Source organism: Megascapheus bottae, chromosome 16 (assembly GCF_031878675.1).
Source record: "Megascapheus bottae isolate mThoBot1 chromosome 16, mThoBot2.hap1, whole genome shotgun sequence".
NCBI lineage: Eukaryota > Metazoa > Chordata > Mammalia > Rodentia > Geomyidae > Megascapheus > Megascapheus bottae.
The window spans coordinates 13,425,737-13,446,583 of NC_143524.1; the positions used below are offsets into that span (position 1 = coordinate 13,425,737).

A 20,847-nucleotide genomic window follows, 5' to 3' on the forward strand; every position below is an offset into this window, starting at 1 on the left:
TCTCTCCTCTCCTCCCCTTTCAAAAAATAATACCTTTATATCTACATTTTCAAGAAACCCATAGTTTATCCAAACCCACATAGTTATTTTCAGATTTCTGTATTTTTAAATGCTGAACACTGTAACTAGCCAAATCATATCTTTTATTTATTTATTTCTTCCCAGCAGGTAGAAAGTAGTTTGCTCTTTAGTGTCTTTTGGTAGCTGGTTAGATGAGAGGCTGTTCTACGAAATTATCTTTTCAGAGGAAATGTTCCCCGGAGATGATTCGCGTCTTTCTCAGGAAGCCAGTGTTTGCGTGCATCAGTAGGGTTTAGGTAGCCTTCCTCAAACTAGCTCTGTCTGTAAGACAGCAATTATTAGTTTCTGTCAGTTAAGCTCCAAAACATGAAGCCCTAGAAATCTTCAACTAAAATGTATTTAGTTTGTCATCCTTTCATTCCCCCCTTCCCCTCTGGTCTCTGTCTCTGTCTCTGTCTCTGTCTCTGTCTCTGTCTCTGTCTCTGTCTCTGTCTCTGTCTCTCTCTCTGTCTCTGTCTCTGTCTCTCTCTCTCTCTCTCTCTCTCTCTCTCTCTCTCTCTCTCTCTCTCTCTCTCTCTCTCTCTCTCTCTCTCTCTCTCTCTCTCTCTCTCTCTCTCTCTCTCTCTCTCTCTCTCTCTCTCTCTCTCTCTCCTCTCCCCCCCCCCCCACTCCTGGAGCCTCAGCACCACTTTTGGCCTTTTTTTTTCCTATGTATGTGGTACCAAGGAATTGAACCCAGGTCTTTGTGCATGCTAGTCAAGCACTCTACCCCGAGGCCAAACTCCTGGCCCCCCTCTCTCTCTTTTACCATAACAGATTATATTGTTTTGACCAAGAAGGATACTAAAGCAACTAATCCTGAACTTACTTCTTGTAAACTTTGTGTGGTAATTACTAACCTGACTTTAGTACTTCTATAGCCTGTGGTAGCTATTGGGGAAAAAAAGTTAGCAGCATCTTACCTATGGAGCCAAGAAGCATGGAAGAACTAATTCTGAAAAGTTATAATACCTGAAAGAAAAGAATGTAGTGAAATTGGAGTTGTGTTAGCTGACAGGATTCAAAATTTGTTTTTCTGCCTGTGACATCTCATTTATTTGAATGTAGAAGTTTGTCATGTATTTGAGACAAGTTCCCTTAAGATTTTCAGCTAATCCATAGTTGGCTTTAATTAGGAATGAAATCACAGGTTTACTTTAGAAAAATCAATGCAACTTTTCCATGGAATGTTTATTTGATTAAAAAAAAAAAAACCTGGACTCAGCCAAGAGTGATGCCCACTTCTGTAATCCAGGCATTTGGGAGCTAGGGGCAGGAAGAGCTTGAGTTAGAGGTGAGTTTCACCTGTATTACAACCCTCTGTCTTAAAAGAGAGAAGATAAAGAGGAGGGGGAGGAAAGGGAGGCGAAGAGGGAGGAAGAGAAGAAGGAAGGAGAGAGGAGTAAGGAAAGAAGAAAAAGAGGAGGAGAAGGAGGAGGACGAGGAGGAAACATTGAAAAATCTGGAGCAAAATCACTTCCCAAATAAAAGTCTTAAATACAAGACCTAAAACTGCCAAATAAAGTCCAGGTAATAAAAAGTAACAGTTGGAAACCATGTATAAACATCTATCATAAAAACTTCCAAAGACAACACACTTGCTTCCTTCTTTCTATTTGTTCTGAGATAGGAGCTCATCAAATGAAATAGAGGTGCAGGTTATTAGAAGTACTGCTGTGGAGCTCATCTCTACTAACAGCAGGTACAGTCAAATAGACTACTTTATACTTCTGGTCACCCTTTCGCAACTTTCTTCCTCTAATCTTTACTTGGTTAATTGTCTTCTTTAGGTAGAAACTATTTTTCACTTGAGTGTGTCCTTCTGAAGACAAATGGATTCTTTTTCCAAAGATGGAAAGACTGCTATGCCTCTGGAAACAGGGCTCGGCAAACTGTGATCTGGCTTGTTACTTTTATAAATGAAGTTGTTGGAACACAGTCATACTTCATTTACACATAATCTCTAGCTGCTTTGTTGTGCTACAATGGTAGAGTTAACTAGTTTTAACAAAGACTTGTAAATACAGCTTTATAGTATTTCCTGATCCTTTTTAATGAAGTTTGCCAACCTTACTCTAGAGAGGTTTAACCAGAGGGGCATTCACCTCAGAGATATCAGGCACAGTGTAACAGTGGAAGGCATCAGTAAAGGCCTCCCAGAAAATGCCGTACTGGATATGGAAGAACCCCTTAGATCCATGCCAGACCCCCAGTTTTCAATTTATTTCTTAGTGCCTTATTTTTAAATTTCTAGCTTTTGTGTGTGTGTGTGTGTGTGTGTGTGTGTGTGTGTGGTGGGGGGGGGGCTTGAACTCTGGGCCAAGGCACTATCCCTGAGGTTTTCAGCTCAAGGCTAGTGCTCTTCAGCTCAAGGCTAGCTAGCACTCTACCACTTTAAATCACAGTGCCACTTCCTGTTTTCTGGTGGTTAATTGGAGATGAGTTTCACAGACTTCTGTGCCTGTGCTAGCTTTGAACCTCAGAGCTCATCCTCCTGAGTAGCTAGGATTATAGGCATGAGCCACCAGCACCCAGCTTTAGACATTTTTATTCTGGGTTTTCTATATTCCTCCTTTTAAAAACCTTCTGTACTTTTTAATGTAAAATAAATAGTATATTACAGGGGCGTTTAAGTTTTGGTAGTATAAAATCATTGTTATAATCAAATAATAAACACAGCTGTCATCTCTGAAACTTTTCTTGCATTCTTTGGTAATCTCTTTTTTTTCCTTTCTCCTAACCATGTCCCCAGGCAAACACTAATCTGCCTCTTATCAGTATAAATTACTGCACTTGTAGAATTTAACAAATGGACTTATTCAGGACGACTTGTTCTTTGGACTGTTTCCAGATTTTAGCTGTTTTAAGTAAAGCTACTGTAAATACTTATGCACAAGTTTTTTGTTTGGAAACATGCTTTTATTTCATAGGTCAGTACCTCATTATAGGTGGGTTGTATTGTAGGTATACTAACTTTTGAATAAAATTCAGGTCATGGTAGTGCATACCAGAATAATGAGATCAAGAGAATGAGATATGAGTATCATGTGCAACATTTGTATATGTAGCCTTATACAAGTATGAGCCAGGGTAGTTTAAGCACTTGAGAAGTAGAGGTGGGAAGATAGTGAGTTCTAGGCTAGCACTGGCTACCTAGTAAGACCTTGTCTTAGAGAGGGGGGGGAGAGAGGGGGAGAGAGAGAGAGGGAGAGACACAGAGAGAGACACAGAGAGACAGAGAGACACAGAGAGACACAGAGAGACAGAGCGAGAGCGCGATTGAGGTTGGGAGTGTGGCCTAGTGGTAGTGGTAGAGTACTTGCCTAGCATGCATGAAGCTCTGGGTTCAATTCCTCAGTACTACATACACAGAAAAAGCCAGAAGTAGTGCTGTGGCTCAAGTGGTAGTGCACTAGCTTTTAGAAAGCCCAAGGGCAGTGCCTAGGCCCTGAGTTCAAGCCCCAGGACTAGGAAGAGGGGGAGAGGCAGAGGGGTGGGGGGACAAAGCTGTCAAAATGTTTTCTAAAAGGGATTGTATCTTTTTACATCCACAGCAAGCATGTAAGAGGTATAATTGCTCCATATCCTTAGCACATCCTTCTTAAATATGAAAATAGCTGACAAAAAGCACAAGATATTAAATACATACCACTAACATGACATTCGGCTTTAACACAGACTTGGGAAGGACATGTAAAAATATAAATGAGCTGTGGGCTCATGTCTGTCATCCTGGCTTCTCAGGAGGCTTAGATCTGAGGATTGCAGTTTGAAGCCAGCTCAGGCAGAAAAGTCCATGAGACTCATCTCCAATAAACTACTCAGAAAAAGCCAGAAATGGTGCTGTGGCTCAAGTGGTAGAGCACTAAGCCTTGAGCATAAAGAGGCTCAAGGATGGCTCCCAGGCCCTGAGTTCAAGTCCCAGGACTAGCAAAACACAAACAAACATGCAGAACTATAAATGTAAATCCTCATGCCAGTATGAGAAGTTATTGCATCTATGGAATAAGTACATGATGTTAGAATTAAAAGAACAATGATAGAAGAATTCTTGGCTTAAAAAGAAAAATAGACTCATCTCAATAAATGGATGAAAGAGACAAGACAATGAATGGAAGAGAGAAAAAGTTTAAATGGATCCACCCTCAAGCTCCCATGCTTAGATTAATAGAAGTTCTGAGACAAGATAACACAGAGAATGGAGATGAGAAAATCATCCAATAACTAATGTACATAATTTTCCCACAGCTGGAGAACATATAATTCTAGAATCACTTTGAATGTACCATGAATGAAAAACACCCCATTTCAAGGGACCATCATTGTGAAACCTCACTTTCTGAGGTGGAGTGGGGATCAGACTTCTTAGCAACACAGGAAACTAGAAGTGATGGGAAACACCAGGTGCCAGTGGTTCACATCTGTAATCTTTGCTACTGAGGAGGTTTCCAACTCAGTCTGGACCAAAAAATCTGTGAAATTCCATCTCCAGAATAACCAACAAAAAGCTAAGCTGAAGGTATGGCTCAAGTGGTTAAAGTGTCAGGCTTAGTAAACAAGCTGAACAAGCCTGTACTGGCCCAAACCAAACCAAATCACCAACCAAACAAAAAAAAATCCCCACTTTGATAACTACTGATTTCCAAAATAAAATTATACCTCAACTATCTCTGGATTAAGCTTAGCGGTAGGAGAATATTTTTAGACACAGAAGTCACAAAACTTGCTTCCTATACACAGTTTTTTTTTTTTGAGGAAGCTGTTGAGAATTGCTGCATCAAAACAAATAGTAAAACAATAAAGAAGAAAAATGAGGAATCCAATATAAATCAAGTGATGATGAGAATTTGTTTGATGAGTCCAAAACCCAGATGACTGTTATACAAAAAGTTTAGCAAACAACTGGATGGGTTGGATAGGGGAATGGAAGAACTTAGTAAATATGGAGCAAAGAAGGGAAAAAAAGACTAATAAGTAGATTATATGTGATTTAAGCCATTATTACTGTATAGATTCTTTGGAGAGTATGGGGACAAATTAATGATAGGAACATAGAAAATGAAATGATGACAAAGCAAGGCAATTTTTAGTTACAGGAATAACAAAATGTGCAAAAGGATCAATGCAACTTGTAGTTGTCTTACCAATTAATGTTATTTATATAATTGTAATAATATAGGCTTTAAATATGAATTTAACAAAAATTGTGGTAAGGCTAATGGGATCAGTGGATAGGAGGAGAAACTGAAGAAATAAATTATACTTTTCTTTATTTTTGTGTCAGTACTAGGAATAACTCAGGGCCTTGTGCTATAACAGCCTTTTCCCTCAAGGTTGATGCTCACCACTTGAGCCAGTTTCCCTTCCGGCTTTTGCTGATTAATTGGAGATCAGAGTTTTGGGGTTTTTTTTGTCTAGTCTGGCTTCAAATCATGATCCCTGAATTGTAGCCTTCTGAGTAACTAGGATTACAGGTTTGAGCCCACAGGTACTTGGAAAATTTTCAGTTTTCTATAATAGAAATTCAGTAGCTAATGATTAAAATTTTCAAAATCACATGTATGTGTTCTATGTAATACATTATATATGAATTACATATGAATATATAACAATTCATAATACATGTGTATTACATATAATACATGTGAATTTATATATATTGTAAACATAGGAAATTATATATAGAAAATATTCTGTAATAGAAATTGAGTTGGTAATAATTAAAGTTTTAAAAGCCACATATGTGTATTATAATTACATATAATATAACTACATATATGTATGTACTATACATGTGTGATTATATAATAAACATACAGATGTATATATATGTACAAACATATAGATGAATATACACACACATGCCAGTTTAAGGTACCAAGCCCCCAAACTGAAAACCCCATGAGGTCAAGGATTTTGCCTGTGTAGTTCATTGAGATACTAAAGTACACTCTGAATTTTTTCAGTTCTAGTTAAGTATATAGAGTTCATTCTTTCCTAGGAATATGGGCACTTACATAATTACTGTAAATCTGAAGTCTGTCTGTGGTGCCTAGGCAAGAGATTGTCCTAGTAGGACAGTGTTAGGGAAGCTGTCACAAAAGAGCTGATGTGCAAGCTGCTGTTGCTTTATGACTAAGGAATAGCTCTAGGGCAGGAAGGGGTCAGGCAGCTGGGAGGCCTTGCAGACAGACAGAGCAGCACATACAGAGGCCAAGGAACAGGAAGTAGCAAGGCATACTCAGAGACTACAGGGAGTTAGATGATAGGACAGAGACTTTGTCACTTGAGATCAGTGAAACAGTTTGTGCAGTTGGGAAACAAAGCTGTTTGTATTATTGCTTTGATTATTTTTTTAATTCCAAATATTACATATTAGTCATAACAACAGTTCTATAGCACTTACTATTTATCAGGCAGGTACTTGTCTACCTGCTTTAAATTCATTTCTAGTAACCTAGGAGATAGGTTCTATTTATCCCATTTTGTGGATGACAAATTTAGTCAATTACCCAAGGTTGTAGGAGCCCGTAAGTTGTAGAGCAAGACACGAATCCATGCTTAGTATGGTTTCACATTGTTTTGAATTTCAAATAGCAGTGAAAAATACAAAATGTGCGTTTATCTAAAAGGATTAGTGGGTTTTAACTGGTTGAAAAGCAGTTTATTAGATTGCCAAGTAGGAGGGAGCAAGAGGAAGATCAGATGGCAGATTTAGGATAGGACTAAGCTCTGTCATAGGAACCTTTGAGAGCCATCTTCTTGATTACTAATGGACTTGAACTCAGGGCCTTAGAGTCAGCTTCTGTGCTCACAGCTGGTACTCTACCACTTGTACCATGCCTCCAACCCACTAATTTGCTCTTTTAACTTATATTTATGAAGTTCAATTACCATGAATCACTATAAATATTGGCCAAAAAGTCTTTCCACCTCCATAGATTGGCCTCCTTTGTTTCTTATCAATAGGTTAACTTCCAGATTAAAAACTATAGTATAGCCAAATGTGGTGGCTCAGGCCTGTAATCCTAGCTACTCAGGAGGCTGAGATTTGAGGATCGCAGTTCAAAGCCAGCAAGGGCACTAAAGTCCATGAGAGTCTTTATCTCCAGTTAACCAGCAGAAAACCAGAAGTGGCTCTGTGACTCAAGGGGTAGAACAGTAGCCTTGAGCTGAAGAGTCAGCCCCTAGGCCCAGAGTTCAAGTCCCATGACCGGAAATAAAAATATATAGTATAATGCAATTTTAATATGAATATAAGCTGGGCTGAAGGTATTTGTTCTACATTGTTGTTACTTGTGTGTTAGTCAGATGTTTTCATTGCTGTGACAAAATGACCTGACAAAATAATGTAAGGGAGAGGTTATTTGGTTCATAGTTTCAGAGGCTTCATTCCAAGCTCATATGATTCTGTTGTTTCTGGGCCTTTGATGAGACAGAAGGAACATCATAGGGGATGCATATAGCAGAAAAAAGCTGTACATCTCACAAGAGCAAAGAAGCAAATACAGGAGAAAGGACAAAATATATCTTTTCAGGACATGCTTCCTCCAACTAGGCCCCACCTCCCATTTCATCACTACCTCCCAATGATCCATCGTAGTATCTGTGAATTCCTCAAGGGACCCATCATTAGTTGTGTCAATGCTCTCACAATCTACTCACTTTCCAAGTCAATACCTGGCACCCGAGCCCCCAGTGCAAGCCTGAGAGGGAGAGTTCACATCCAAACAGAGTAGTTGATTTCCTCCTCTTTTTGTTTGTAGCTGTTGGAACTATTGGTAGTAATGGGACAGTCAATTCTTTCTTTTTATATACTTTCTGATTATAAAAGTCAGGCGTATGCATTTGGAAAATTCAACAAAGACAAAATTCAAATTTAGCTGCGATTTTCTATGTTTTAGATCCCCTGTATTCATATGTTTGGACATAAGAATTTGTACATAAATTTGATAATTCCCTAGAAGTTGTTGGATAAGAAGTAATTGCCTCTTCCATAATTTTGTGAAGCCTTGTTTGGTATGAATGGCTGAGTCTAACTACAGCTTTTGCATTTGTGGGTATTTGCTATCTTAGAGTATCTGAGAATGAAAGGATCATCTTTAGAGACTGGACTGGAACTTCTGTCTCTGTCTCTCTCTCTCTCTGCTCTCTCTCTCTGTCTCTCTCTTTCTCTGTCTCTCTCTGTCTTTCTCTCTCTCTGTCTGTCTCTCTGTCTGTCTCTCTGTCTGTCTCTCTGTCTCTCTCTCTCTGTCTCTCTCTCTGTCTCTCTCTCTCTCTCTCTCTCTCTGTCTCTGTCTCTCTCTCTCTCTCTCTCTCTCTCTCTCTCTCTCTCTCTCTCTCTCTCTCTCTCTCTCTCTCTCTCTGTGTGTATCTCTCTCTCTGTCTCTCTCTGTCTCTCTGTCTCTCTCTCTCTCTTTCTACACCTGCTTCACAGATGGGCCTTCTTTGTTCACATATCTAGCCACTGTAAATGTCCTGTTTGTAACTTCTATGTTCTAAAGACCATCTCAGACTCACTTGTTTATTCTCATCCTAGGTTTTGGAAAGAATATAATGGGCCTGGTTTGAACTTGGTGTCTTAAGCTTGTTCAGTCCACGTTGGGCAGGGGACCACTTCACTTACAGATATGTTTAGAAAATACCTATCAAAAAGTTATGACATAAGCAAATGTCTCAAATTTTCAAAAACCTTCTGTGTTATCTGATTACTTTCAAGAAAGATTGTGTCAACTTTTGGGACCAGTTATTTTGTTAAAGTCATATTATTTAATTGCTGAATGTAATGCTTACATTGAACCAAACGAGAAGCTTTAGTGATCAGTTCACTTGGCAAGTCTATATTGAGTACCACCTGGGTACCAGATGCCCTTCTCAATGCTGAGGACACGTCCTCTGTGTATGATGAAGGCCTTGCTCCTTGTACACTTCAGACTGACTTTCAAAACATGTTTAGTCTTAGATTTCATTTTACTCACAGTATAACACAATTAAGCTAAGCCATTATATAAAGGAAATTCCAGTAACATTTCCATTCTCTTGGATACTTTTTTTAATTTTCTTTTTTTACCTTTCCTTCCTTCCTTCCTTCCTTCCCTCCCTCCCTCCCTCCCTCCTTTCTCTCTCTCTCTCTCTCTCTCTCTCTCTCTCTCTCTCTCTCTCTCTCTCTCTCTCTCTCTCTCTCTCTCTCTCTCTTTCTTTTTTTTTGTGCTGGTCCTGGGTCTTGAACTCAGGGCCTGGGTTCTGTACTAAGATTTGTGTTCAGTGCTAAGATTTGTGTTCAGTGCTAAGATTTGTGTTCAGTGCTAATGTTCTCCTACTCGAGCTACTGTTTCATTATCATCTTTTCTGGTGGTTAATTGGAGATAACAGCCCCACAGGCTTTTCTATCCAGGCTGGCTTTGAATTGAGATCCTCAGACCTCAGCCTCCTGAGTAGCTAGGATTACAGATGGCATCCAGCCTCATTTTTTCCCCAAGTAAGTGACTAAGTCATGAGCCTATTGACAGTGAAACTTCCTTCCTCCTTAACCGTGTGTAGGGCAGAGGAAAACTGTAGGGCGGCATTCTGACTATGGCCCTCCCTTCACCTATAACAAGACTGTTATAGGTAAGATGTTAGGGGACTTGGACTGGGAGTGTGACCTAGTGTTAGAGTGCTTGCCTAGTATGCACAAAACCCTGGTACCACATACACAGGAAAAACAAAAAAGCTGGAAGTGATTCTGTGGCTCAAGTGGTAGAGCACTAGCATTGAGAAAGCCCAAGGGTAGTACTCAGGCCCTGAGTTCAAGCCCCAGGACTGGGGGGAAAAAAAGATGTTAAAGTTTTGAATCAGCTCAAGAAGCTTATAAAGCAAAACCTGGATATATAAGGCCATATAGTATGACGCTAAATGAAAGGACCTCCAGGATATAGAAACAAAAGCCATATAATGAGTGATTGTTGTCCTTAATGTACTATGTTATCTGTCATCTCTTTACTGTCCCTTGGCTATCTCATATTGTTACAGTATTTCACCTTGTTATCTGATATAGTGTATATATGCTTATTTGGTTATTTGAAATACGATAGGGAATGAGGGGGGGAACAAGATGAGGGGCAGGGTGGAGGGAGGGAAATGGGGACCAAGACATGAGAATCAATGTTTGTGAAGTCATGCACCTTCTATCTTATGAATATAATGTAACCCTTCTATTAATTACAATAAAACATATATGAAAAAAGATGTTAGTGGGTTCTCATACTCTCTAAGTTGGAAAAGTAACTGAGGAAAAGTCTTTGTGAAGTAAGAAAGAGCTATGTTTTCAATTCCCATCAAAAATAGATGAAGATATTGCAACCCTAGCTACTTAGAGGGCTGAGATCTGAGGATTGCAGCTCAAAGCCAGCTCATGAGACCCTTATCTTATTTTCTCCAATAAACTTCCAAAGAGTTGGAAGTGAAGCTAGTGGTAGTGTTAACTTCAAGTACAAAAGCTTAGAGACAGCACTGACAGACAATTCCCAAGCCCCTTCAAGCCTTGCACTGGTACACATGCATGTGTGCGCGCGCACACACACACACACACACACACACACACACACACACACAAACACACACACGATTAAGACTTCTTTCCTGCTAGAGCTTATTAACTGTTGGGTGGTTAGGTTAGCAGTTATAAGTTAACCACAACTTGGATATGTGTTAATGCAAGATTGAAATTTTAGAGGAGAAAAAATCCCTTATTGTTTTTACACTTTTTCTCCTCTTGATTCTACTGTCGTCTAGAAAGTCTGTGATGTATTTAAATTAAATGAGTGGGTAGTGCCTTCTTATGAGTCCTGATCTCAGTTTGGTAGATCCCCTTTTAGGTGAGCTGAGATTCCATCTAGAGCAGCCTACTGCCTGTTGGCACTTGTGAGATCCCTTGCTGTTCTTGGAGTTAGGGTTTTACTTACCTCAGCCTGAGTCATATTATGGATAGCAGTTAAGAGGTACCAATTCTCTGCCCCAACTCTGCCCCTCTTCAGAAGGTGAAACATAAAGGACAGATTTTCCTATGTAATGTTAAGAAATTCCATTGTGCTTTGCAATTCAAACTCAACCAAGATTCATTGGGAAAAATTAAACCCTGATGCTCTTGGCATCCATTATATGTATTGAATTAACATTCCTGTGCATCTAGAATGATAACTGAGACAAGTCACCAAAGTAAGTTTTTGTGTTCCGTAATTCAGTGAAAAATCCTGATTGAGAAAAGCTGGTAGGAAACTTTTCCCCAAAAAAACTAGGTACCCAGAGATGGTAGTGTGCATTGATATGGTAACTGCCAGTATGCTGTGGAGGGAAATAATAATGTCTGGGGCACAAAGAGCTCACTGGACAGCATCCAGTATAGGAAACTGTTCTGCTGTTTGTTTCCTTTAATATAGATACAATATGAATGGGAGAAACCACTCACTTTTCAGTTACACCCCCAACCCTTTGGGTTTTTATACATTATATTTAGAAAAAATAAAATTATTTATTTTTATAAGTCATGACATTTAATTCATTCTTAAGATGGATAAAAAAGCAACAATCTTCTCAATCTTATTTTTAACTTGTAAATAACATACCTGTTGTGTGGAACTGAACCCTAAGGAAGAAGACAGCACATAATTTATAAAAAATGTTATGATTTTTTTTTTTTTTGCCAGTTCTGGGCTTGAGCTCAGGGCCTGAGCACTGTCCTTGGACTTTCTCAAGGCTAGAACTCTACCACTTGAGCCTCAGCACCACTTCTGGCTTTTTCTATGTATGTGGTACCGAGGAATTGAACCCAGGTCTTTGTACATGCTAGGCAAGCACTCCACCACTAGGCCAAACTCCTGGCCCCAGTGCTGGAATTTTTTTAAAGCAGTACTGTGATTTGAACTCAAGGCTTGACATTTGCTATGTTGGCACTCACTTGAACCTCACCTCCAGCCTTACTTTTTGCTGGCAAACTTTTCTGCTTGAGCTAGCCTTGAAATTGTTATCCTCTATATCTCAGTCTCCTGAGAAACTAGGATTGCTGGCATATGCCACTGGCACATGCCTTTGATGCATAATTTCTTAAATTTTTTTTTCTTTAGGTAGGACAGAATTCTAAATATGAGGCACTAAATAGGGTATGTCTAGTTACTTAGGGTAAGGAGGAAAGCTACAAATTTATTTTAGAAAAATAATTTGCCAGGATGCAAATATAATAATAAAAATAATTTGCCAGGCCTTTGTGCATGCTAGGCACAAAGGAGTTTGATTCCTTGGTACCACATCCATAAAATATGCTGGAAGTGGTGCTGCAGCTCAAATGGTAGAGCTGTAGCCTTGAGAAAGCCCAAGGACAATGCGCAGACCCTGAGTTCAAGCCCCAGGACTGGCAAAATAAATTTTTAAAAAATGATAACTTACATGGAAACTTGTGTTATTGAGATGGCATCACATAAACTGTAAAGAAACAATCTTTTAAATTTCAAGGCTTTGTGTAAGAGCTGCGTTGTAGAGCCTCCTGGTGGCTGTGGTTCTTTGTCTCTAGTGTCCTCATCTGAAACACCTTCAGAATGGGAGCTGATGCCTAATTAGAAAACAAAACAAAACAAAACTATTTTTCTATTTGTCTGCATCTTTTTGAGGTATTTTCTATAGAAAATGTAAGTAAAATAATATGTTGAGCAGTTATATTTGGAATGGGTATGATAATTCACTTGTAAATGCCTCACAAGTAAATTAGGAAATCTAGACATCAGTTATTGGAGTGTTTTGTATTAAGACATTCCTTGTCTCCTGCTGTGTCTATACCCAGCAGTCTTGTGGCATTATAACAGATAGGTCTGTTGATGAATTATTGGGTCTCAGTGCACAGGACCTAGTGGTCAAGTGATAAACTGACTGCACTAGGGATTTGGAAAGTCAGTGGAAGGAAGATCAGTGGCTAGAATTTGTGTAATAGGAAAAGCAACATGGTCATTCGTTTTCTTTAGAATGTATTAATTGTACAAAGGGGTTTTACTGTGGCATTTCACATGTATACACAGTTGTGACTGACTGACTGGTTTACCTGTCACTCCCTCTGAACTTCACTTGTGCCCTGAATGTTGCTGTCTAAGGAGCTCACACACTTTTCCTGTCAGCTGCATAATAGTGCTATAGAGTGAACTGTTTGTTCCCAAACCCATTTATGTTGTTTGTTCTTGTTGTAATTACATAATGTCATTAGCTATTACTAAACCAGTGACCTAGCCAAAAAAAAAAGTTGTTTCTGTGAAAATAAGTCTAATGCTCTGGAAATAACTGATTTTTTATTAAAGAATTTATTAACGTTGATTTTTACATCATATTTTAAATGACAAGTTTGACAAATAAGTGTTCAAGGAGGGAATCTCTATTTACAATCACTAGGACTTAGTATTTAGAACTTAATCAAAATTATGCTAAGGGTTTGTATGTCATAGAAACATTAATTTATGATATAAAACTATATCTATAGAGTCATAGGTTTTTATGTCTATATAGTTATGTTTATAATTCCATTACCATTTCCATAGCATTGGGTATGCAGATATTGAGTCCTCGCTCTTGTACTCTTTGGATTTAATAGCCACATATTAAGGATACTATGTGCCTTTTGTTCCTTAGGTCTTGACTTGTCTCACTCAACATGATTCGCTCTAGATTCATCCACTTCCCTGTGAATGCCATTATTTTATCTTGTCTGTTGGCTATGTAGAATTCCATTGTGTTTATATACCACATTTTCTGTATCCATTCATCTGCAGTAGGGCATCTGGATTGTTTCCATCACCTGGCTATTGTGAGTAGTGCACAGATGAACCTCGCTGAGCAGGTGTCCTTATCATATCTTGGGTTATGATGTTCAGGATAGATGCCCAGAAGTGGCAAAAAAGTACTGCTTAGTTACATTTAGGTAAGACAACCATTAACAGGGCAGTATAAATTATTATCCAAAGGATTCTACATTCATAGTATCTCAAGGTGTCTTTAAATTCTTCCCATGTAGAGGGAGATTATCTGGCAAGAAAGGAATGAGCAAGTATGCAGGAATAGGTTTAAAGTACATTATATGCAGGCCCAAAGTTTTAATTATACTGATGTAGGAAAATGTTATAATGAGGCCCACTATTTTATACAATTATTATATATTAGCAGTTTTGTATCAGTTACAGGGGGAGTTCATTTTTGTATATCCAATCACATTTGCACTGTATTTCAATCAGTTTTACTCCCTCTGTCACACTCCTTTACCCTTCCCCAGTCTATAACATGCTAACATTTTTTAAGTTCTCATCATAATTGAAAAGTCAAAAATGGAAATGATAGAGAATGTATAATAGCTGTAAGCATAAGGCCTGATCATTTATACCACAAGGTTAGCAAGTAAAGGTTCACTTAAAGTAAAATGAAATGCTAATCAAAAATTTTTTTTTGTATGACTTTCTTATCTGGTTAAATACTGGTCCTAATCATTAATGATGAAGAGAGCTCCTGTTGAATTGCTTCAAGCTACTAAAACTGAAGTGTTGTGTTTCAGCATTTAAGTCATTGATTCAAACATATCCTAGATATTTATGTATTGTGTAATGTATGAGAACATTCCGCTCAACCTCCATGATAAACACAATTGACAGGGCATTTCTTCTTAAGGAGCTTAGCAGCTAAGGGCATGCTTGTAAAACAATTGTGACTTGAATCATAATATTTTAGCAGTAGTTGAGTAGTTAACCAATATAAAGTCTTTGTAACTCGACCAAAGAAAGGCATATTATCTATAATCTATTGGTTCTTAACCCTACTTTATATCCTAGAAAACACTGAAAAGCCTTTGAAAAAGGATGTATCTGGGCTGACGGTGTTTTAGACCAATCAAATCAGAGTTTGTAGAAGTAGGGCCCAAGTCTGTATACATGTAAGAATAGACAAAGCAGTTTTAGTTCAACTTGTTGGATATTACCCAAACTATAATCAATTTAACATCACATTTTTATTCCTGAATTATCTGGGGACAAATCAGTATAGTGTTAGTTTGTCAAAGTTAATGATTTATTTGATTTTTTGATAGAGGAGAAAAGATATAATTTATATGATCAATATCACATTAGTCTGGATTTTAGCTTTTCCTTTCAGAAAAATTTTTTAAGAATAATGAGTTAAATGAAATGTTTTTTAACTTTATAGTTAGAAGTGTGTTGACTATATCCTCACTCCTCTAGCAGGGTCAGAGATATTTTTGTGGGTCAGAAATCTTAAGAAAAACCTTTATGTATTCTGTTTGGTATATCAGTGTTTGGCTTATATGAAATACTGATTAAGGCTGGGAAATACTGAGCCATGGGATTCTTTTTACCAGTCATAGCATGTGGTTATCATTTTATAAATAATGAAAAATGACTGTTTAATGTCAAAGGTATTGACAACATCTTGAAGAAAAATCTCTGAAGGATGATTTCATTTGAACTTAGGCCTAGCAACTTTGAAGTTGAAAATGCAGCACATTCTCCACTTTCCCTCCTACCTCTCAAAAACTATAGTTGTGCTTTTCTTGCTCATTTATGTTTGCACATTACAGAAAAGAGAAGTTAATTTTTTAGCTTTATTTTTTATTAAAGAATTTATTATCATTGATTTTTACATCATATTTCAAATGTAATTTTGTTTTTAATGTATAGTCCTCATTGATATTTTGTAGATCAGGTTTATATACTATAGAAAAGTGTTTGAATGTCCATCAGAGATGTGACCTCTAGTGCTCTATGAAGTCAAGCATTTATTAGATCCATATAAAGTAGGGGCTTTGCCCAGCAGTCTACTGCTTGAACCTTACTTTCAGCTCTACAATATAATCTTAATTAGTTTAGTTTTGTTCTTAGAATAATTATGCTTTGGGATACATTATTTGAGGCATCTTGTACAGGAGTAGCTGCTTTTTATCCATAAGTTGCCTTCTTTCTTTTTGGTCTGTTGTGGGGCTTGAAGTCAGGGCCTGGATACTGTCCCTGAGCATTCACTCAAGGCTAGCATTCTACCACTTTGAGCCATAAGGTACCACTTCCAGGTTTCTGGTCATTAGTTGGAGAAAATAGTCTTACAGATTTTCCTGCCTGCACTGGCTTGGGACCATGATCCTCAAATCTCAGCCTCCTGAGTAGCTAGGATTATAAGTGTGAGGCACCAATGCCAGCTTGTGATTTGCCTTCATGCAAGAATCATTCCTTTGCTTCAAGTTCTAGCACCTGTACATGCATGCACTCCTGTACATTTTTGAAGAAAGAATTATTAAGTTTTATTTCCATAATCCCTTTGCTTATCCATCAAGGTAAAACTGGTAAGATGGATTATGGAGAAATGTCCAGGAATGTGGACAAGCATTATTACTGAAAGTAAAGGCAAACTGCTTAAAAATTTACTAGAGGATTAACTGCTTCGATAAAGATTTCAGAGACCTCACTGGGGCAAATGATGGGAAAACTGTGGAATGTTATCTTATCAGCATTAGCTGCTCTGAGCAATTTAGCCCCATGCATATCTTATTTCTTCTAGGTCTACCTTCTGTTTAGGTGGAATATCAATACCTCCTGTGTAGTGCTTAGCAGTTTTCAATTTTATAAAGTAAACAATCATGGCTCTTCCTTCTCCCTCCTCCTACCCCCAAGAGTTTAGAAAACTGATAATGTGATGCTGACTGGCTAGTGCAACTTTTCTGTTTTTCCAGTAATTCAAATTCAGGTCCAAGTTGTTGAAGCAAAAGGAATTTATTGGCTTATATAACTAGTAAGTTTATGGACCTCATCTCTAGCATGAATGGATTTAAATTACATTAGAAGATACTTTCTCCTTTTGGCCTTATTTGCATGTAGGTAATATCCTGTGCTGGCAGAGGTTGCTTCTGGCAGTTAGTCTTATAAGTTGCCATTTAAAAAAAATTGCCAGTCCTGGGCTTAACCTCAAGGCCTGATCACTGTCCTTGGGCTTTCTCAATGATAGAGCTCTGCCACTTGAGTCACAGCACCACTTTCAACTTTTTCTATGTATGTGGTACCAAGGAATCAAACCCAGAGCTTTGTGCATATTAGACAAGCACAAACTAGGCCAAACTCCCAGCCCATGAGTTGCCATTTTATCAACTCCGGTGAAAAGTAGAGGCCCATAAGGGCCTGCGTTTCCAGTTCATTCTGGAGCAAGATTTCCTTCTCTGTGGTAGAGAGCTAGAGTCCCGTCATGGGCAAGGCATTGACTGTTATGAATAACATATTATCCATTGCTGTTATCATAGGAGCCATCTTTAAAGATTACATTAGCTTTGGAGTTATACTAATAGTTTCAAATAGCTATGTGTAAAAAGATGTTCCATAGAAAATCTATTGTTGGATTGTTTTACATGTTCCGGTATTACAAGATGACCCTGATTTCTGGTTTTTATCCCATTTCATCCTCTCTTCCCTTGAATGCTTCTCCACTGTTCAGCTTCTTTCCTTCCTGAATCTTGGCCTAGGTCCATTGCTTTTTCTGGTCCTGCTTTTGTTTTGTTTTGTTTTTTTCCAGTCCTGGAGCTTGAACTCAGGGCCTGAGAGCTGTCTTTGGGCTTTCTCAAGGCTAGAGCTCTACCACTTGAGCCACAGCACCACTTCTGGCCTTTTCTGTGTATATGGTACTGAGGAATCGAACCCAGATATTCATGCATGCTAGGCAAACACTACCACTAGGCCAAATTCCCGGCCCCTCCTTTTGTAAAAATTGTTTCTTCCAGTATAGCAAAGCTTCTCAACAGTTCACTTCCTTCCTCATGCTGAAACATAGAGATCATTCTCTTCCTTCTGGGAAGGACTGCACAGTGAAAGTACATAGTGGAATGCTTGAGCATATCCAGTTTACAAGAATTCAGTTTTCCTTGTGTGAACAAGGGGCTTATATTTCTGAAGACCCAAGTCAGAGAGTACCCTGTCTCAGATTCCTTTGGGTAACTTCAACTTAAGTGTCTCTGGAGGCCTGACAAGCAGCGTAGACACTAGACGTGGAGGCTTGGGGCTTCCTGTAAACTCTTTTGTGTCCAAGATGCTAGGAGAATGGAGGCAGGAGGTGGTAGTAAATGCTCTGGTTTTCATTCTAACTGTCACCAGAATAAAAATGACCTAACTGTGTTTTGGGCCTCCAGGCAGCACTGAAATGACATGCCACCTGCTGACCTAATCCATTTCATTTCTGGTAGTAGGATAGTCAGAGAGCAATTTGCTCAATTTGCAATTGACTATTTACTCTTTAAAGCAGCAATGATTAGATCTAGTGTAAGAAATCATACACTTTATTTATCATGAATTAAAACTTCAAAGGTGGAAAAGTTATCCTTTTTGAAAAAGAAGTCACTTAGATGTGGTATATTTTACCTAGGATACTAAGGATGCTTTTAAAAAGCTACTTTCTGCTGCTCTTCTCTAGGAAGGAGTACAATCTGCTGATGAAATTTGAGATAACAGAAGTGTTTTTCTGCAGCAGCTGAATGAAGCAGAGAACTAGGAGATGGCTATATTTATCTTTAGGTAAATTTTGCAATTTACCAGGGAAAAAAACCTGTATAGCATACAAGCAGATTAACTCCTGTTAATCCAGCAGCTGCCTGTCTGGCAAACAGAGAGAGGATGTGTACAGCTGCAGTCCTGTGCCTGTACCCTGTGCTGGCTGTACTTCCTTTGTCTCAAACTCTTCCAAGGTCCACATATGCTCCGGGGTTCCTGCCTCTTCCTTCGTGTGTGTGTGTGTGTGTGTGTGTGTGTGTGTGTGTGTGTGTGTGTAATATATATGAATATATGAATAATTCCCATTCTTTCTCTTCTTCATCAGAATGAAGTACTGTAATTAAAGCTTGGGAATTGTTTCAGGAGCTTGGACTCTGGTCTTGAACATTGTGTTTAATAGCTATAGATAGACTATAGTTGATGAATTAGATTTATAGAAGCAACTGCCTTATTCTCCTCCAAGGTCCTTATATCAATAAGTAACATGCTGGCAGAATTAAGGTGTCCACTTCTAGTTCTGCCTTCTTATTTCTCCTTGCTTGCGTCCTGCGCTTTGGCAGCTATGGAATTTACCTCCCTGCATGGGCTGCACAGAAGTCAGCTCTCCTGCTCTCCCCAACATGCTCACAGTCAGCAGAACAGGGAAATCACACTGATCAGCACACCACTCAGTTGATCAAAGGAAGCCAGCCACTTTCCTTCAACAAGACCCAGCGGTATCAGTCACTAGGCCTTCTCCTGCCGGGAGCAAGGCTGCTGGAACACTGCTGGCAACATTAGTCTGTGTGTAAGAAGCTGCATGTTCACTTAGACTTGCCCTTGGCCTAGGCCAAAACAAGAGGTGATGGGGAGAAAAATGTCCCAATAGGCAGTGTCTTTCCTTTCTAAATCTGGTGTGAAACACTTTTTTCCCTAATGGCAGTTCCTAACTCTGCTGGGGAAAAGACGACAATTTTCTTTTAATTGCATAAGAGCAGAGCCCCTCAGCAAATTGAACATGTGGTAACTACATGAAATATATGACAGAATATGGTACTACTTTGATTGAGTTAATCACAGGTCTATAATTATTACCTGATCTCTTGATTTAGTTGCTCCTTACTGTAGTTGTTTTGTAGTGAACTTCCAGGTCTCAATGCTAATTTGCCCGTTAGAGGCAGCAGTTTGCCATTCATGGCTCTTTTGAGTTTGCAAATCCCTTCCTTGTAAGCAGTTGGCATTTCAGTACAGTTTGCAATATGGAACATAGAAGGGACCCCCTGAGTAGGACAGTGGCTGCTCTTTGTCACTTGCAGCTGTGTTTGCAAGGGAGCATGCTGGCAGCCAGGAAGGAGAATGCTGTGACAGGTGGGGAGAGCAGAAGCAGAAATGTGCTTTCCTTTCTCTTACCCTCTTCTCCCCCCCAACTCTTCCCCACCCCACCCCTTTCTACCTGACCTTCTGTTTTTCTTCTCTTCCCCTTTTAGAAGCCATCTGTTTCTCTCTACCCGTTCTATCTGGCTTGCAGATGTCACAGCACAGGAATACTCTGTGTTACTAGCCTGCCTTTGACCTGTACTCAAAGTAGGTGTTTCAACTGGTCTCAGCCTGATGCACTAAAGGGAAAGATGAAGACTACACATAGAAAATTTTATGAATTTGATATAGTAGTTCTAGAGATTCAAGAGGACACGTGTCTTACTCCCTGGGCCTGAGAAATGAATGGTAAGAGACACTTAAAAGGCTCGACAAATTCCCTGTTATTTTCTGGTAGACACAGGCGCACAATGTAAAAAGCTGTTTACATTCTCTTGTGCTAGGGTTGGGTTTAAGCAAGGTGGTAGAAGAGGAGGAAAATGCTCTGCGAGTAACTTCCTTTCTAAAACTTGATGTAGTAGTGAGTATAGAAGTATAAATGTCACTGACACGGGCTGTCACTCTGCAGAACCAGTCCAGTTATTCACCAGGCAGCACCCCGCTAAGGATTTTCCTTCTGTGGTCTTCTTTCAGTTATCTTCCTAGACATTGCTGGTAGGAATGTAACATGACATAGCCATTTGGAAAACAGTCTGGCAATTTCTTAAAATGTTAAACATAGAATTACCATGATTTACTTTGGGGTATGTACCAAAGAGAAATGAAAACGTGTGTTCAACCCAAAACACCTACGTGTATTATTTATGGTGGCACAGAAAGAAAACAACCTCATTAACCAATGAATGGTTAAATAAAATGTGGCATATCTAAGCATTGGAATATATTATTTGGTAATTTT

The 20,847-nt window shown here is 38.8% G+C and overlaps 1 protein-coding gene and 1 long non-coding RNA gene across 7 annotated transcripts in view; one reads left to right on the forward strand and one right to left on the reverse strand.

The window, feature by feature from the left end:
- Phf21a (PHD finger protein 21A) overlaps positions 1-20,847 on the forward strand; it is a 158,042-nt gene that overhangs the window by 19,216 nt on the left and 117,979 nt on the right. The gene's annotated exons all lie outside the window — the stretch shown is intronic.
- On the reverse strand, positions 192-6,129 carry LOC150052909 (uncharacterized). Its single transcript, XR_016538038.1, has 3 exons — positions 6,078-6,129; positions 984-1,032; positions 192-342 (listed from the first exon to the last, which is right to left on the reverse strand). It is a non-coding gene; the product is annotated as an uncharacterized LOC150052909 (long non-coding RNA).